This window comes from Xiphophorus couchianus, chromosome 12 (genome assembly GCF_001444195.1).
Source record: "Xiphophorus couchianus chromosome 12, X_couchianus-1.0, whole genome shotgun sequence".
NCBI classification, from domain to species: domain Eukaryota; kingdom Metazoa; phylum Chordata; class Actinopteri; order Cyprinodontiformes; family Poeciliidae; genus Xiphophorus; species Xiphophorus couchianus.
The window spans coordinates 21,161,411-21,179,254 of NC_040239.1; the positions used below are offsets into that span (position 1 = coordinate 21,161,411).

Here is a 17,844-nt window from a genome sequence, read left to right on the forward strand (position 1 = left end):
AGTAGTCGAGGAAAAATGATGGTTGTGAATATGTAGGATCTCCTGTGGCTTTCAGTATTACAGCAGATCTGAAGAAGCCTCTGACTGAAGACAGTCTGTTCTCGTAAGACAGTCTCAGAATAACAATGTTTTCATTTTAGGAAGAATCCTTGGTAAACTTCTTGCTTTACTTTTTTTTTTTTTTACTTCTTCACTTCTGTGATTTGTGTTGTTTATTTCAGTAACAACATTTATGCTGCTGAAACAAAATTAATTGATTTATGACAAAACTGTCAAAATAAAATTAAATTCCCATCTGAAAAGATTGTAATCTCCCTACAATATTTTAACGTTTTCGTTATGTAAAACGTTTGATGACAAATATGGACTTTGGGGTGAAACAAGGCAAAGGAAAAACGGTTAACTATCAATTGCTTGAAAGCCACTTCTGCTACTCAAAGTAAATATTGATCTCATGATCAGATTTGTTTATTTACAAAAGGAATAATGCACAATAATGGAGAAATAGATGTTATTTATATGCCGGTTTGTAGACCAAAACTAATTATGTCCTTGTCCCTCACTGTGGTGCACATAATTCACAAGACATATTACAAAAACTCTGCACATGATACAAATTCATCATAAATACTGAATGTGGATAGTGCTTCTCCAGTGACACCTTCATATCAAAGCACACTGCACAAATTGTGACATTTAATTAGCATGATGTAAAACCAAGCGCGTAAGAAAGCTGAAACACTTTCTCAAAACGACTTGGACAAAAGTTTATTTATTCATTTAACTTTCTAAAGCTGCTTTCTCTGAGCTACGTATCTGTTTTCCTTGCATTATTAATGTTGATGGGTTAAACTGTCGCAATGACCTCTGGCGAGTCTCAGAGGTGAAAGGAAAGCCCCTGATCGGATGTCCTTAGAGCGTCTGTAAATAGAAAGAAAGTAGCAAGAGACTGAGGGAGGGACAGAGGAGGAGAGGCGGGGGATAATAATGATGATGATGATGAGCCACAGTGACAGCAGCGTCTACTTCTGCCGCCTCTTTTGCGTCTGTCAGCAGTCAGGAATTGACCGAGGACACCGCGTCAATTTGACCCGATTAGGACATTGAGAGACCGGCATCATTGATCTGCTGAAGTCCTGCGAAACGGGCGCTGCGTGTCAGCGCGGGAACTTATTTTAAGCCAAAAGTTTTTGCATCGTTGTGGAGAAGGAGAAGTTCAGCGCTTGTTGGTTTTTTGCTTGTCTGTTTGCTTCGGGATTATGATCTGAGCCTGGAGGTGTAGCAGCCAAATCCGTGGGGAAGAGACATCAGAGAGGACAACCGGGTGAGCTGTGAAATGTTTGTTTTCAGTCTGAATGCAGCCGCTCATTGTTGGAGGGACAAACACACAGTGACCGATTTGAAGAAACCCACTAAATAGACGATATGGAGTGCCAAAAATGTCACGAAGTTAAAAATAAGTCATTAAGAAATTATTTGTTCCAGTCAAACATACATACATAAATATTTGTCAAGACTTTATGATTAAAATTTTTTGTGTGAAATTCAATTAAATTAAAATGTCATTATATTTTATTGTTATGTTTAATTAGTACATTAAATACTTCTTGTGACGTGTGCTATGCCTCAACATCAGATGTCACCACAGATCACTATCACACACAAACAAGAAATAACTAGCAAAATAGTGAAATCATTAAATATGTTTTTTTTATTGAATCTTTAATATTCTAATTAGATAAATATTTATTTAACTGATTTTAAATCTATTTCCTATTTTTGATCATTTATAACACATTTCATGCACCATTGAACTGTGGTACTTTCAGAATGCCATCTATCAAAACTGTATGTCAACCAAATACCACATATAGAAGTGATATAAATATGACTTGTAACAGCTACCACAAAAGATTTATTGCTTTTATGTATTCCCTGGTTTTTCAGAGCCAAAGAGATAATGCTCTTTTTCTTTTAATCAGTTTATAGTTTGAACTGCAAACTATAAACAACGGGACTGTTGTTTTCCAGATAAAGCAAAAGTACAAGTTATATTTAATTTTTTTTTATTACGGTTTCAATAAAAGTCAGCTGGAATCTGCATACTTTGAATTGCAGTAAACTCTGTAACATTGATAGCATTAGTTAATTTGCTGTGCATGTCCACAAATCTCCTCTAAACCACATAAACAGTTTAAAAGACAATAATACAACATAGCTTGAAAGAGACCACAATGAAACAAGAACCACCATGAAGCCATCGTGGGCTGGCTGCTAATAATGACAACAAGCTAGGTCTTCTTTAAGGATCTAAAAACCTCCCAGGCTGGAATCAGATTCAAGTCCTCAGTAAATAATTCCTCGTATTAACAGACATGAAAAGCTGCTTGACCAAAAATGGTTTTTACAAAAAGGTGCCAGTTCTTTCTACTGGTTACTAAACCTCCAGATCTAAGAGAATCAATCAATCAAATTCAATTACATTTCATTTGTATAACACATTTCAGCAGCAAGGCATTTCAAAGAGCTTTACATCATAACAAACACAAAAACACAAAGTTATGCAACATAGAATCAACAATCAAAACATGACATTAAATCAAGTTCCATCATTAAATCCGTAATTGGTTACATTTCGAATATAATCCTAAACAGGTGGGTTTTTAGTCGAGATTTAAAGGCACTCAGTGTTTCAGCTGTTTTACAGTTTTCTGGAGGCTTGTTCCAGATTTGAGGTGCATAGATGCTGAAAGCTGCTTCTCCTCATTCGGTTCTGGTTCTGTGGATGCAGAGCAGAACCAGAACCAGAAGACCTGAGAAGTCTGGAAGGTTGATACAACAACAGCAGATCTTTAATGTATTGTGGTGCTAAACCGTTCAGTGATTTATAAACTAACAACAGTATTTTAAAGTCTATTCTTTGAGCTACAGGGAGCCAGTGTAGGGACTTTAAAACTGGTGTTATGTGCTCTAGCTTCCTGGTTTTAGTGAGAACGCGAGCAGCAGCATTCTGGATCAGCTGCAGCTATTTGATTGATTTGTTGGACAGACCTGTGAAGACGCTGTTGCAATAATCAGTGCGACTGAAGATGAACGCATGGATGAGTTTCTCTAGGTCTTGCTGAGACATTAGTCCTCTAATTCTGGAGATGTATCCACAAGGTCACCTAAGCTTGACCCTTAAAACATTATGATGATATTTTACAATATTTAGTAAAGTTGTCAGAGTTCATCTTTAGCAGCTTTATTAAATAGTTGTTCTCTGAAAGAGTAACTGTGATGCAAGGTCACCCTCCTGCTCTTCACCCACATGTGAAAAGTTAAATCCCCTTAAACAAAGTCTTTGGTCAGCGTCTCTGATGCTATTTAACAATCATATAAAAACTAAACCCACTTTTGAAAATGTGTTAAATTTTGTCTTTCAGAAACAATCACCTTAATTATCATCTTCACATATCAACCCTAAGTCAGGTAGTTCACTGCAGGTGACGCATTGATATGCACAAGTACTAACCTGCTTTCCATGTGGTCACTGTGAACATGGTTTGTCTTTGCATGCAGAGCCCACCTGCATTGTTCAGCAAACAAGCACATTGGTGCATTACACAAGCTGCATTTACATTTGATTTTTTTTTTTTGTTGCATGTGAACACAACAGGGCTCTGTATCAAACAGTGACACTATTCATACACTGAGGCTAAATCTCATACTCTTGTTGGATTACAATGTTTTCTACTCCCAGTTTCAGACGGTCGCTGCAGCAGAGCACAGTGATTGCATAACACTGGGTTCTATCTTTGTATTGACTGTGGCCTTAGGGAGTGTGTTTACAAGTGTTGGAGGTGGTTCAGTTAAATCCTGTGATCCTTGAGCCTTTAAATCAACCCCGTTAATGTTTTAAACACTTCCACGTCTCTTCCATTTAACTAAGAGATTGGCACAAAATTTTAGGAACGAGGAGATGGTTGAAGTGAAAGCTTCAGCAACCATTGTTGACCTTTAATGTTTACAGATTTGCTCATTCCAAATGTGCAAAGAACTCCACAGAACTTTCCATAAACATCACAAATGTAAGACAAACAAATGAAAATGTTCTGTTCCATTCTGCTTTGAAAAATACTCAAGATCAGTCCAGTTGGAGGGAGAGCATTAGTCTACATCAATTCTCAATTAACTTAGATCCAGACCTTCCTGCTGCTTTGGCTGTATTTTTTAGCATATTTGTCCTGCTGGAACATGAACCTACACAGTCTATCTCACTGTCCTTTGCAGGCACTGACAGGGTTTCTTCCAGGATTGTACTATGTTAGCACCATTCATATTCCAATGAACTGACTATTAGGCTCTTGGCTGCTTAGATTAAAATTGTCCTGTCAGTTTTAGTGTGTTTGCTCAATAATATTTTCTGACAAACCTCTCAGATTTTTATTGCACGGCTAGATTCATATCGAGACTCAATTTTACACATGTAGGCTCTTTTTACTAAGCATGAGAGAAAAGAAGTCTGAATACAAACACATGCCATAAAATGTTTATTTCTAAAAATAAAAGTGGAAATCAGTATGTCTACCTTTTGTTTACTAAGTGAAGTCTGAGGGCAACAGGTTGAACTAGATTTGATTCAGGGGTATCAGAGTAAAGGTGGTTAAATAAAGACGCACTCCACCTATTGTATCACACTGCACTAATTTGTGTCAGTATACAATGTATATTAGTATTGACGTTTGTAACGTAACAAAATGTTAGAAAGTTCACGGGGTGTAAATACTTTTGCAATGCTTCATAATAAAGCGATATTTTTCTTGCAAGTGAAAGTTAATGAGCCTTTCAATGATTCAAACATGAGCCACGATCACTTTGGGAAGTGTGCATCTGGCAATGGTGCTATAATTTGAGATCACAAATAACTCTGGGACTCGCCTTGTCATGGCCCAGTGACTGCTTGAAATTAAAATGAGTGTGCAAACAGCCCTCTGTTCTAACATACTGTATTTCTCAGACTCATTTGATTTCTCTCACCTGAACGTGAACATGAACACTGTTCCTCTTCACCTTCCTCTGTCTAATGTCTAATATCAGTCACATTCCTCTAATTAACACGGCTAACTCCTCCATATTTAATGTTTTCTCAATTCTGTCCAAAGGGCTACATTATGTTTCTAAAAGCAGGTTGCAAAAGTGTGAGGGCAGTTTTACTGACAGTAATGTCACTTAGTGATTATGAGGGCAATTTCCCCTCCACAATAGCACCAGCATCCTGAGAGGGGACCCATCTGCTCCAAACACAGAGCAAGTTTGGGAACTGGCAAGCAGATCAAATGCATCACTGCCACCTTCTACAGCTTAGTGATCCATCTTTATTTGGCCTGGTCATAAAATGCCTATAAAGGGAAGGATAACTTTGAAATGACTCCTCAACAGCAGGAGACGACTTGGACCGTTGCAATATTGCCACCAGTTGGGGAGAAAAAAGGAAATCTGAGATCTCATTAGAAATGCATTAGGAGAGCAGAGAGAAAAGGCTGAGAACTGAGGAGATGAGCAGGATTTTTTTTTTATCTGTTGAACTCTTAAGTAGGGAAATATTCACACTTTTAATCTGGTTGACAACCATCCTTTTTTCTCGGTCATTGCATTGTTTTTTCTCACCATTACAACTCACTTGCCGATTTAATATCAGCCACAAAACAAATGCATTTTGATGTGTTTTTGTCTGAAAATTGTCATTCAGAACAATTCATGAAGAAAAACTTCTTCATTGGTTTAATAACTTCCTTACTCTCATATAAAACTGAAAGACTCATATACATCCATATATTATGTTACATTTTATAAGTTTCTTTAGGGGTTTGTATTTGACACTGAAAGACTACCTTTCCCTCTAAAAATAAGCCTTGGTAATATAACCTACTTCTACAGCCGTGAAACAAAATGTAGGTTGCTCCATATAAAAGTACCTGTTAAGAATAAAGCCCCTGCACTTCATGACTAACCCATTAAAGGGAAAGTAATCTTTACCCGAGGACTTAGCGCATTCACGTGACAGTCAGGTTTACTGTTGCCAAATGTGTCACTTTCACCCAGTGCCTTTAAAAGTCTTCACACTTCTTCAACTTTTCCGCTGCTTGCCAACCATAAAGTTTAACGTGTTTTCTTTGAGTTTTCAGATCGACCAGTATAAGATAATAAATTAATTCATGCTTTTCAATCATTTTACTAATAGAAATTTCAATGTTAAATCTATCATTGGAAAATAGCACGTTTCAGATCTACTAACACATGATCTTCCACATAAACCCACGAAAGGAGTGAATTAGTCAAGAGGACCAAGGTAACAACAGGAGAGACTGCAGAGATGCACAGTTGGAGTGTCCACAACTATTTATTATTCACTTCACAAAACTGGTGTAGTGGCTAGAAGACAGCTAATATAAAAAGCCCCCATAAGAAATCCCTTTCGCAGTTCGCCTAGTGAGATGATTACTAAGCACGCTTAGTAATCATGTGAAAAAATGTTTTCTGGTCAGATGAGACCAAAATCAAGCTTTATTAGCCAACTTGAAAAGCCCATAAAGGGAAGAATAACTTTGAAATCACTCCTGAACAGAGACGACTGCTGCAGTATTGCAATGCTGCACATCTACCTGAACACATTATTCACACAATGAAATATAAAAGCAACATCATGCTGCTTTTCTTCGGTAGAGCCAGAGCTATAGATGCCTGACAATACTGGAAGACAACCAGTTAGAAACTGCAAAGAACTTGAAACTGGGGTGGAGATTGTTAGCACTTTATTTGGTTTCTTTGAACTTATCATGGTCTTGTTTGCTCTGATAAACTTTCCTGACCAGTCTGGTAGATATATTACCTTTACTTATTTGAAAAGTTTCCAATGCTGGAGGTTCTTAGTTGGGAAAGTTACTAATTTTAGACTTTCTTAACATAGATACATTCAACAGACCCCAGGTAACAAGAAAAACTGCAGTGAAAGGTGATTCTTTAAAGCGTCAATTCAGGTTTTCTGAATCTGAAAGCACACAAAAACTATGGTTTACTTTATGGTTGTCTGTCACAAAAAATCCCAGTATTATATTTTGAAGTTTGTGGCTATAATGTTGCAATATCTAAAAAAAAGAAAACCAAGTATGAGTGTTTCTGCATGGTACTGTTTGAGTTTATTTATTTATTTATTTATTTTAATTTACGGTTATTTATAAGAATTTCTTCTCTTTTTTTCCACTTTAGACATTACTTCCAAGGAAGATGAGCGTTACTACATAATGGTTGGACACTTGAGAGGGTCCTGAAGCCTGATGTGACCGCTGCCCGGACTGAGCATGGAGCATGAGCTGAGTATGGGTCTGTCTCTTTGGGCTATCGTGGCCATTGTTTGTAACTCCGTAGTGGGCCTGCTCATCCTCATCCTCTTCGTGGTCCTCTACAAAGCCTGCAAGGTGCCTTCACATCAAGACAAAATGCCAGTTTTTGCTGTCAGACTGGATCAGACAAGGGCAGAGGAGAAGTACATGCTGACTGCAGCCTGACCGAGGCCCTGAAAATATGAACTTGATACAAGGACAAACGTCAAGCTAGGATGGTAGAGGTGGAGAAGTCTTCCCAAGCTTTTCTGTTTCCTCTCTCTCCATTTGTGCCACAAAACCGTGTACAATGCACCACCATCATCCCCATCTCGTCTGTGCCATTCGGGGGAGCTCAGAGTAAGCTAACTGAGTTAAGATTTGAGGCAAGACCAAAAGCAACAACAACAAGCAAGACTCAAATCCTCTTATCTCTGCTGTGCGTCGCTGGGACTGTCCATCTGTCAGTCAGTTTGGCTCGCTCCACACAAGCAGATCGCCATCTCCTCCTCCTCTACGCCAGTCTTTTTCATCTCGTCACGCAGGACGGCGGCGAGGATGTGGAGGCGAAACAGCGAAAGTGCAATGAAGTGGAATAGAGGAGCTGGGGTTGATAAGGCTGGCTGGTTGAAAGGCAATGAAATTTTTTGAGAGTGAACGCTAAAAATGTGACTCCCCAGTCAGTTTTGCTGTTTATTTTGGCTGCACCGCTAATGATGGAAGCAACAGAGCAGCAAATGCACAACAGGTAGAGACCCACGGCTTAAAGTAGAAGACAGGGAGCACAGAGACGTTGCTGCAAGTCGCCTCTGATCCACGACAGATGGAGATAAAGTTTGGTTTATATTTTGGAGGAAAGGAGATAAAATTCAGGGGAAGAATTGGAAATAGGACACTTTGATGTTTTGTTGACGGAAAAAGGAGCTCGAGGGCCCTGTTTGACAGTCTCTCCCTGATCCAACCCCCACTGGATTAAAATCCTCTGCAGAAATGTAACTTACAACACCTTTTCTTTTGTTCTGCTGTGCCTTCCTCTTTTTTCTACCCCAGCTCCGATGAAGACGGAGAAATAGTCTTACAGACAGGCATCATCAGTGTTGACTGGAAAAAAAAAAAAATCACTTTTACACGAAAATATCATTTCTGTTGTAACAAGCCTCCTGAAAAACATCCAGCATTTACAGTAGAGAATTTGTTTATCTTGTGAAACAGGTGTTGTTTTGAAACATCAAAGGGCTCAGTCAAGATATGCGAATTGTAACCTCACATAAACTTTCATGGATGGAGAAATAAACGTCAAACTTACATGGGACGATTAGTAGCAAGATTTGCTCAAATTATTAACAATACTGAAACAATTTTGGTAACATTTGGAACTCACTGCTCATCTTTTTTTGTATGAAAGCATCTGATCTTTTCCAAGAACATTAATTACTTTGTTAATCTGCTGATGAATCAAAACGTTCAAAGCCATACTAGTTGTCAGCTTGCAATACTGTATATATGTTTTTTTATTTTTAGTTTTACGTGAATGAATAAACGTAAAATTAAAGAATAGAGTCTTTTGGGGGTTTTTACATGTCTATTTGTATTTATCTTTATTAATTGTAAAGTATTTTTACATGTTTTAGTTACTGACACCGTCCACATGTGGTGTCACAATTTAATTTTTCAGTGTTATAGAAAGTTGTTGCCCCCCTTACTGACACTCTGATATGTCAGGTCATCAAGCAAATTTATCAGATTAATAAAATATCAGATTAAATATCAGATTAATAAAAATTCAAAATGCACTGTTGATGATTTCATTTATTAGGCAACAAACTAAAATAACAGTGTGGTTGCATTATCTGGGATCAGCCATCAAGCCATGTTTGTTTTGACTAAACGTCTTCTTTGCACAACTTTACAAATTTCAGCCACATTAAAAGATCTGCACGGCCTGGAGCAAATTTCAGAATTTAATCCGGTGGATTTCATTGGACTTAATGTAGACATTTGACAAAGCCTCTGTGAACTTTAATTTTTGTGTATTTTTTAGGTATTACGCAGATGTGTGTTGGAACTTTGTCTTGCAACATAACACAGGCGTGACTACGCATACATTCATCAACTGATGGTCTGATATTGTATTTCTTTTTTTGTTGTTTTCTTGAATGCATGGCTCCGTCAATTACAGCAGTCTGAAAATCCCTAGAATATCTTCCCCAAAGTTACAGAGATTAAGATGTTTTTCATGTGGACTTTTGTCCTCTAACTGGTGACCAGAGCTTTGTTCTCTGAACGTTTCCCTTGAATGACATTTTTGTCAGTTCTGATTCTTTTTCTGGAACAATGATCTCTGAGCTCAAATGAGCCACCTAGATTTTGTCCTGAATTATTTTGTGACCTTGTAGATTTCAAAAGTGTGTGCTCATGGACTCATTTAGGGAGAGCAGCTTGTCCTGGTAGGATTCTCCACTGTAATCTCTGAAGAGATTAGTATAGTTAATCACAATTAATTCATAATTTCACAAGGGGATGGATATTTTTTCACATAGGCTCAGTTTGATTTAGATTTATTTTCTTAAAAAAAAGTTGAATTTCTTATATTAACTTTGTCCAACATAAAAAAAAAAATTATGTTCTAAAGGATTCAAATGTGACAAAAAAAAACTTCTGGAAATGGCAGACACTTTATTCACCGTTCTATTTATTGCCTTTAAAGTCTTTGCCCTTTGGATGAACAACAGAGTCTGAACTAAAATAAAAGCTGACCTCATGCTGCCTCCTGCGCTGAGATAATCAATGTTCAACACACTGCTTGGAACCGTGACCCACTTCCTGTCGTTAATCAAGCAGAAGTCCACAATCCTTATCTTGTAGCCACAACCCGGAGTCGTTCTAATGGTTTTGCGAATATAAACGGCTTATATCTTCTTACTGACAATTAGCATCATCCTACAGATGGTGCAATAATTTAATTCAGTATGTGTTCCAATATAATAACAGGAAATTTGGAAAATATCTGTGCCCATGGGCGTCCAGCAATAATAGTTGATTGTTGTAGGCACTTTGAATTTCATATCATCATTTGCTTTTCTGCTTTAGGTTTGCTTAGTCAAGAGAGATTTTTAAATATGTTGCTGTTTTACACAAAAACACCCAGTTTTTATACAGAGATATTGCTATAATCAAATAAGTCTAATCATATAGACATATGCACATATTCCAGTTAGAATTCAACCAGTTACAAAATAATTCAGTGAAATTACATTTATTAAGCCAATTGGTTGATTGCATCCAGTTACTAAACTTGTGGGATTCCTTCCATCTAAAAATGCATGTGGCGACAGTGAACAGTGGATCACGTTGAATTATTTATGTTGCAGCTGTTTAGGGAAATTCTTTTGCGTTTTGATAAAGGGCGATACACTGAATCAATCAGAGAAAGACGCATTTGTCTTTAGATATTTTATTTAGAAAATCTGTGTAAGTCTCAGAGATCAGTGTGTGAGAGAAGGAAAAGTGAAACTTAACACATACAATTCTCCTTTTAAATCTTTTCAGTAACGTACTCGGTGCCTTCCACCCAGCTCTCTCCTGTAGGGAGTTTCTCTCGGTTTCTCCCATCTCTGCTTAATTTGTACCTCTGTCACTAAATCAAACTCGATTCAAAGGAGTTTCGGTGGAAAGGAGAAAAACATCTCCTCTGAAACCTCCGTTACAGTTCATTCTTTCCAGTAAATAAACCAAAGTTTTATTTTCCAAGACACAGCTCACAAAGCAGCAACAATGTAAGGAAAAACTTATTTTTAATAAGAATAGGCCTACGTCAGAGTGAAGGGAAATCTGCCAACTGGGCATCTGAGTATATCTTGGAAGGTTCACACAACAAGAGCACATTTGTTCTTGGTAATTTCAGTGTATAACTGGTGCAACATATTTTCTTACTGTTAATGTCAGTACTATACAGTTTTTAAAAAGCAGAATAAATGTACAAAGTGCACTGAGTGGAGTACAATCTTGTGTAAAACAGGTTGGGTTGGGACTTCTCGTTATTTATTTATTTTTTGTTATATTACTATTTTAATCTTCTTCTAGTTTGACTCAATTGAGACAGAAAATCCAGAAGAAAGTGGCATATTTAATCAAAGTTAATTTATTTCAGAAATTCAATTCACTATATAAAAGGCATTTCATATAATTAAATAGAAACTAGTGTTCTCAAACCTTTAAATCTGAGCATTTTTAATTACTTATGGTTAATGAAAGTGCAACATTTATGACCAGAATAAGACATCAAATCAATAAAAAATATTATTGCAGAAATTTGGGCTTAATAAAAAAAGTGTATTTCAAACCTGCTTAAAAGTTGTTGTTTTCTAAAGGTATTTTTAATTAGGCAAGCAGGCCTCATGACCTTCAGTTCATTGAATAAAATGTGTATATCCTGATAATAAATGCATTTAATATAAGGAGAAAAGAGAAAAATGGGGGAAAAAAAATGTTCTCACACAAGGCTTGTGTGTGTGATGTGTGAAGAATCCTTGTGCTTTGTTTCCCCTTGTTAAAGATGTAAGTCATGGGTTGTCTGTGGATGTATTCATAATATCTCTCATCTTTATCCTCTTACACAATTTTTCCACAAAATATGGACGATCCATCCAATCACAAGTTATATTCTTACGTTCCACAAGGTGGAGCTACATGTTGAAAAATCGGATAAAATGCATTTTAAAATTTTTCACCTTATGTTTTTTGACACCTGTGGCATTTTGAAATGTGATTTGTTATATGTCAGCTTGCTCTTCTGAAATATGCAAATCAAAGCTAATCTTTATCATTTACTTTAGATTTCTCCTAGGTTTTATCAGGAGATTAAAAATGACCAGAGGTTCTCTGGGATAAATGTGAGAAGGAGAATGTGGGGGTAAAAACTCTCTGCCATCCAGCACATGCTGGATTTTTTCTGGTAGGCCTTCCAGATGGTGAGAATTACACACACCTCCAATTTGCACATGCAGGTTGCTGGTTAGCCAAGCGGAGTTGTGAGTTTTTTGTGTTACAGTTCCAATGCAACATGTTTTTGTCACAATGTCACAAAGAACCCTGGCACTATATTTAGCAATAAGCGGAAGAGGAGGAGGAAGAAAAAAGCATAATCCTGGGTTCATCGAGTTTATTTTACTATTAAAATAACTCATGTAAGACCTTTGGCTGGCTTCAGAGCCTTACTGCGTGCAGCTCAAAGTAATATATATTAAATATATATTTTAAAAATCCAAACATTTTGGATTTTGGGTGCATGATTCCTTCTGATTGTACGCATCGAGATATGCTAACAAAGTGTTGTTACAACAAAATGTTCTGATCTGCATCTTTATATGTATCCTCACCCACGGTAAGACTAAAACTAATGAATGTGCAGAAACCACCTATATGTATATGTATATCTTTAACATAAAAATAACTAATTTCCACAGTTGTGATAAAAACATTGCAGATGTCACACCCATGGCAACGGTACTGATTTAAAATAAAGACCTGCGTCATGTTTGTTCACAGCAATTAGATTGCATTAGCTGTGCATCCGGCGAGCCTGCGTTTGAGAAAACAAAGAATGTGATACTATAATGTATTATCACACTGTTTTACGTGTGTGATAAAACAGGGTTTATAGCTCAGACTGGGTGAAACAGATGGTGTGAGCTTTTCCTGGGTTGTTGATTGGAAACTGCTCATCAGAAAGGCAGCTGCACAGCTGACTGTCTGCTTGTCTTTTATTTATCTTCTTGACAGTCACTCTCTTGATCTTCGTCTCTTTGGCAGCCTATCTCTGTTTCTCTGTTCCCAGCTACCGTCCAGCAGAGCCAGATTCATGGAAACCGGCCACCGCCGATTCAGAGATGTTATCTCTGTAAGGGAGATGTGAAGGTCAACGCATGCAGTGTATAAGCTACAGCATATTCAAATCAAATCTTCTCTAAACAATGAAAACAGTTATTTTGAGCATGTAAACCACTATGGTATCTGGCCTCCTAACTGCTACCTTTCCATAGATCCATCCATCTAGACGTTCGGTGATCAATTGTAAGAAATAAGATATGCCTTTTGGAATCCGTCATACGTGCTCTGATCGTTGTTGGGAACTGTTGTTAGATTAATGAACTGAATTGCATTCAGTTGTGAGCTGCAAATTCTCCCTGTATCGCTGTGGTATTTGATATGGAAGCATCTCGCTACGTTCAGCACGGTGTTATATAATGAAAGGGACATTACAAAGAGATTACTAATAGATGTACGAGGAGACGGTAATCTGAAACTCAATCCTCACTGCTGCTGGTTGCATAATGCACATCAGGCTCAACATCAGTCATCAGCACTGTTAGTCTCTGCCACTGTGTGACTGTAGCGGTGTGTTTGTGCGTGTATATTAGTTTTAATGCAACCATCAGAGGATCAGATGTTAACATTTGTTTTCTGAGCCCCAAAAATGGAACTGATTGTTTGCTTTATTTTTTATGTCTTATGTAACATACGATTAATATACAATTGTTATTTAGTGTCTCCTAATAACACATCTCAGGTGCGTTTGGCTTGAATAGACTACCTTGAAAAGCTATTCATACTCATTGAACTTTTAAATGTTTTGTTGTGTTAGAAACACAAATTTTTGTGTGTGTTATTTGGATTTAATTATCAACCATAACAAAGCAGTGGCTTTTTACTAGCTGGAAAGAAAATCAAATATGGTGTAAACAACTTTACAAATAAAACTCTGAAAAAAAATATGATGTAACTTTATATTTAGCCTCTTTGAGTCAAAACTTGGCAGAACCATCTTTTGGTGCATCAGAGCAGAAAGTCTTTCAAGGTGTTTCTGCAGTTTTGCGCAACAAGTGATTAATATTTCATTGATTTTTGAACTGCAAAGTCTTGCCACAGTTTCTCACTTGGATATAAGTTTGAACTCTGGAACATTCTTAAACAAAGACTGAAACTGTAAACTATTTCAATGTTGCTTAGACTGTATGTTTAAGGTGTTTCGCCTGCTGGAACGTGGGCCTCCAGTCCAGGCTAATGAAAGTATTTTGAGGTCTCTGTCAAATTTTCTTTCAGGATTGTTCTGCATTTAGTGCTGTTCATGTTTCCTGCCTGTATGCATATGTCATGAGGTTCAGTGTATGTCTTGTGTGAACACAGCACCTTTATTCACATGTCCGATGGCTCCATTACATAGGATGTAGGAGACTCCAAACAGAATTTATGGTTTTCCTTTTGCCAGAGTTTCATGATGACCTGGTTTGGACTAATAATTGCTGTTTTTTGATCAGTGCTTGTTTTGCCTGACCTGTTTATGTGAATGTCTATGTTATAAGTTTTCAGTTTTGTCAATCTCTTTCCATTTATGGGTCACAGATTGAACAGTGATCTGTGATATATCCAAAGCCTGGAGTACTATTTTATAATCTAACTCCGCTTTAAACTCCATAACTTCCTTTGTCTTCATGATGCTATTTGTTTTCTGATGTTCTCTAACGAACCTCTGAGGCCTTCGTGATTGATACTGAAAATAAATTACACACAGGTGTACACCCCTTCGCTTTACACATTATGTTTCCCAAAAATTGCGAAAATCCTGAATTCCATGTGTTGTTATATGGCTCAAAAACCCAGTGAAATACATCGAAAGCTATAGCAAGGTCAAAATATGTGGAACGATTCAGGAAGCATGAATACATTTGCATTTCTCATGTGGGTATCTACGTTTCTTTCTTAAGTGTGTGAAAATTGAATCGGAATGCTCTAATCTCTTCTAATGAAAAAAAAAAAAATCCACAATGGCACAAACCCAAGCACCCATCCAATAAATGTGTTTTGACAGCAATTCTGTTTTAACATTGAAATAACTGTAATTTACTATGAATGACCATTTTGTCTGCAGAGGTCTAATTATAGCATTTAATAAGCTTGAGTAAAGGGGTGATAGGAAAAGCATCGCCATGCAAAACATGGTGAAATCATGGGGACATGATGAGTGTGTGAATGTGACAGACGAGCAGGAGAATGCGAAAAATACACCCTTTTTGGTTTGCAAATTCACATTTCCATTATTTCACTAAATTCCACATGATTTGCCTGAGTTTCACATTTGTCAAACATACAAAACTTGACATAAAAGCATATAAGCTAGTCAGATCTAATGCAACGGGGTGTTGCTAGAACTTAGGCTTCAGGTTGATTGGATTTAGCAGGCTGAAATGTAGAGACCTGCTCGACCCTGCCGTACATTTATTTGAAATTCAACTTGTACGCCACCTGCCAACCCTGTCTTCCAAAGGGTAATACTGTCATCTGCTGGTTCAACTTGAGACTGCAGGCGTTGACTGCAGCAGCGCCAGGATCCTTGTGCTGTGGAGCATGCTGTTGCTGCTATCTGCTGGCGTTTCTGGGTTGGGAAGATATGAAATCAGAAGAGTCAGTGTGAAAATTGACCCAGAGCGAAAGCGGCTTAGGATACGTTTTTTGTTAGATCCAACACATTTCACAGGTGAAGTATTCAGATTGTCTATTTGAATTATACAGCAGAGGTGGTAAATAATGGTGGCAAAAAATAAAATATGAAATTAGCAGTGTTTACTTTTGTTGTAATATATGACAATTAAGGCGTCTTGCTAATGAAATCGTACCTCTTGAACCCTTTTGCACTGCTATGTTAAAACTGCAAATATCAATGTAAAAAAATATATGCCCAAACAAACTAGTGTGTGATTAGCAAAGAGGATTATTGCTTTCCTTGCCTGACCTTTTGGGTGACAATTTAAACAGTAATCTGTGAACGTTTGGGCTATCGTTTCATAATCTAACCCTGCTTTGAACTTCTTTACAACTTTATCACTGACCTGTTTATTGTTCTCCATTGTTTTCCCAATGTGTTTTGTTGATTAATGATAACTCATTTATACTGCGATTAAATTACACTCAGGTGGACTCTATTTATTAGGCAATTGGTTGCACTGGATTTTATCCAGGAGTGACAATGTAACCGGGGCCGGATAAACCTACAGCCTACAATTTAAACTGTAATGCGCTGTGTGTTTGCTACATTATAGCTTGTGGTTGCAACTTCACAAATTAGAGAAGGAAAATTGGAAATTCAACATAAAGTCAGTTTATATGCAAAACCTTAGTAAAAATAAAAATACAAAGTGAAATTTGACAAGTTTCAGTATTCGTGCAATGAAAGGCGACAAAGTACCTGCTTCAGTTCATCTAGGTTTTGCTTTTGGCAACTTAAAAGTGTTGTCCTGTCTCCATTGAGGTGAGTACCAGGTGGGCTCATTAGTGTGGAAAGGCACTGCAGGCATAATTTACCTCAGCTCAGCTCAGTATTCATGATTCAACAATAAGCAGGAAACTGGGACAGAATTGAATCCATGTTTAAATATCAAGGCCAAAACCAGTTCTGATCAAACAGAACATTAAAGACCATCTTCAACTAGCCAAAAACAAAACACCTTTAGTACCTCATAACTTCTGGGAAAGTATTCTGTGTATGACAAAGAAAAAGTGCAACTTTTTGGAAGGTGTTCATTCAATTACAACTAGTCTAAAAGTAAAACAGCAATTTAGAAAAAGAACGTCGGCATATCAAGAGTCAAACATTGTGGTGGTGTGTGTGTCGGTTTGGGCTGCTTAGCTGCATTAGGATTTGGACAACTCGCCATAATCAATGAAACTATGAATTCTGCTCTGCACCAGAAAGTTTCTCATCAGTTTGGGATCCTGAGCTCCAGCCCACTTTAGGTATCCAGCAGGGCTGTAATTCAAACCACAACAGCAAGTCCACCTCTGAACGGACCACGATAAAATAAAAAATAACTAAAGTGAAGGCTTCCATAGACTTAGTCAAACTCTGAACTCAAATTTGACTGAAATCCTGTGGTATAATTCTAAAAATGTCCCTTCTAATTCTAAAACCTCCAATCTGGCCGAACTTCAGCAATTCTACAAGTGGAGTGAACCAAATCCTTCCACAGCAGCACAAAAGACTTCAGCGTTTACTAGCTATTGCAAATGCTTGATATTGTTTGTTGACTCCTCGGATGACACAGCCATTTATTAGGTTTAGGGGCAATTGCTAGAGAACTCTTGTTACTGAACTGCAACAAAACAAAGCTCCCGTTGCTCATGAGTAATGTCTGAGCAAAAAATAACAAATCAAATACTTTATGCAACTGTATCAGAAATGAAATTTCTGATACAGTTGATTTTATGATAGAGAAGCTATTAATTTGAATTGAATGACTTTGTGGTTCAGAATCACCACAAATGAGCAAATTATAATCAGACAAAACCATTGGGCTTGAATTATGGAGATAATGTTACCACTAAACTTTATAATTGGAAAGTTAACAGATTGTAGTAAAATCTGATTCCATCTGCTTGTTTTCTTGTTTTGGGTTAATTTCTGAGAGAGAACCTGCAACACTTTGGCCAT

The 17,844-nt window shown here is 37.3% G+C and overlaps 1 long non-coding RNA gene across 1 annotated transcript; it reads left to right on the forward strand.

Annotated features, from left to right (window-relative positions):
* Positions 1 to 1,197: 1,197 nt before the first annotated feature.
* Positions 1,198 to 8,916, forward strand: LOC114155230 (uncharacterized). The gene is made up of 2 exons (XR_003597704.1): positions 1,198 to 1,324; positions 7,249 to 8,916. It is a non-coding gene; the product is annotated as an uncharacterized LOC114155230 (long non-coding RNA).
* The last annotated feature ends 8,928 nt before the right edge of the window (positions 8,917 to 17,844 follow it).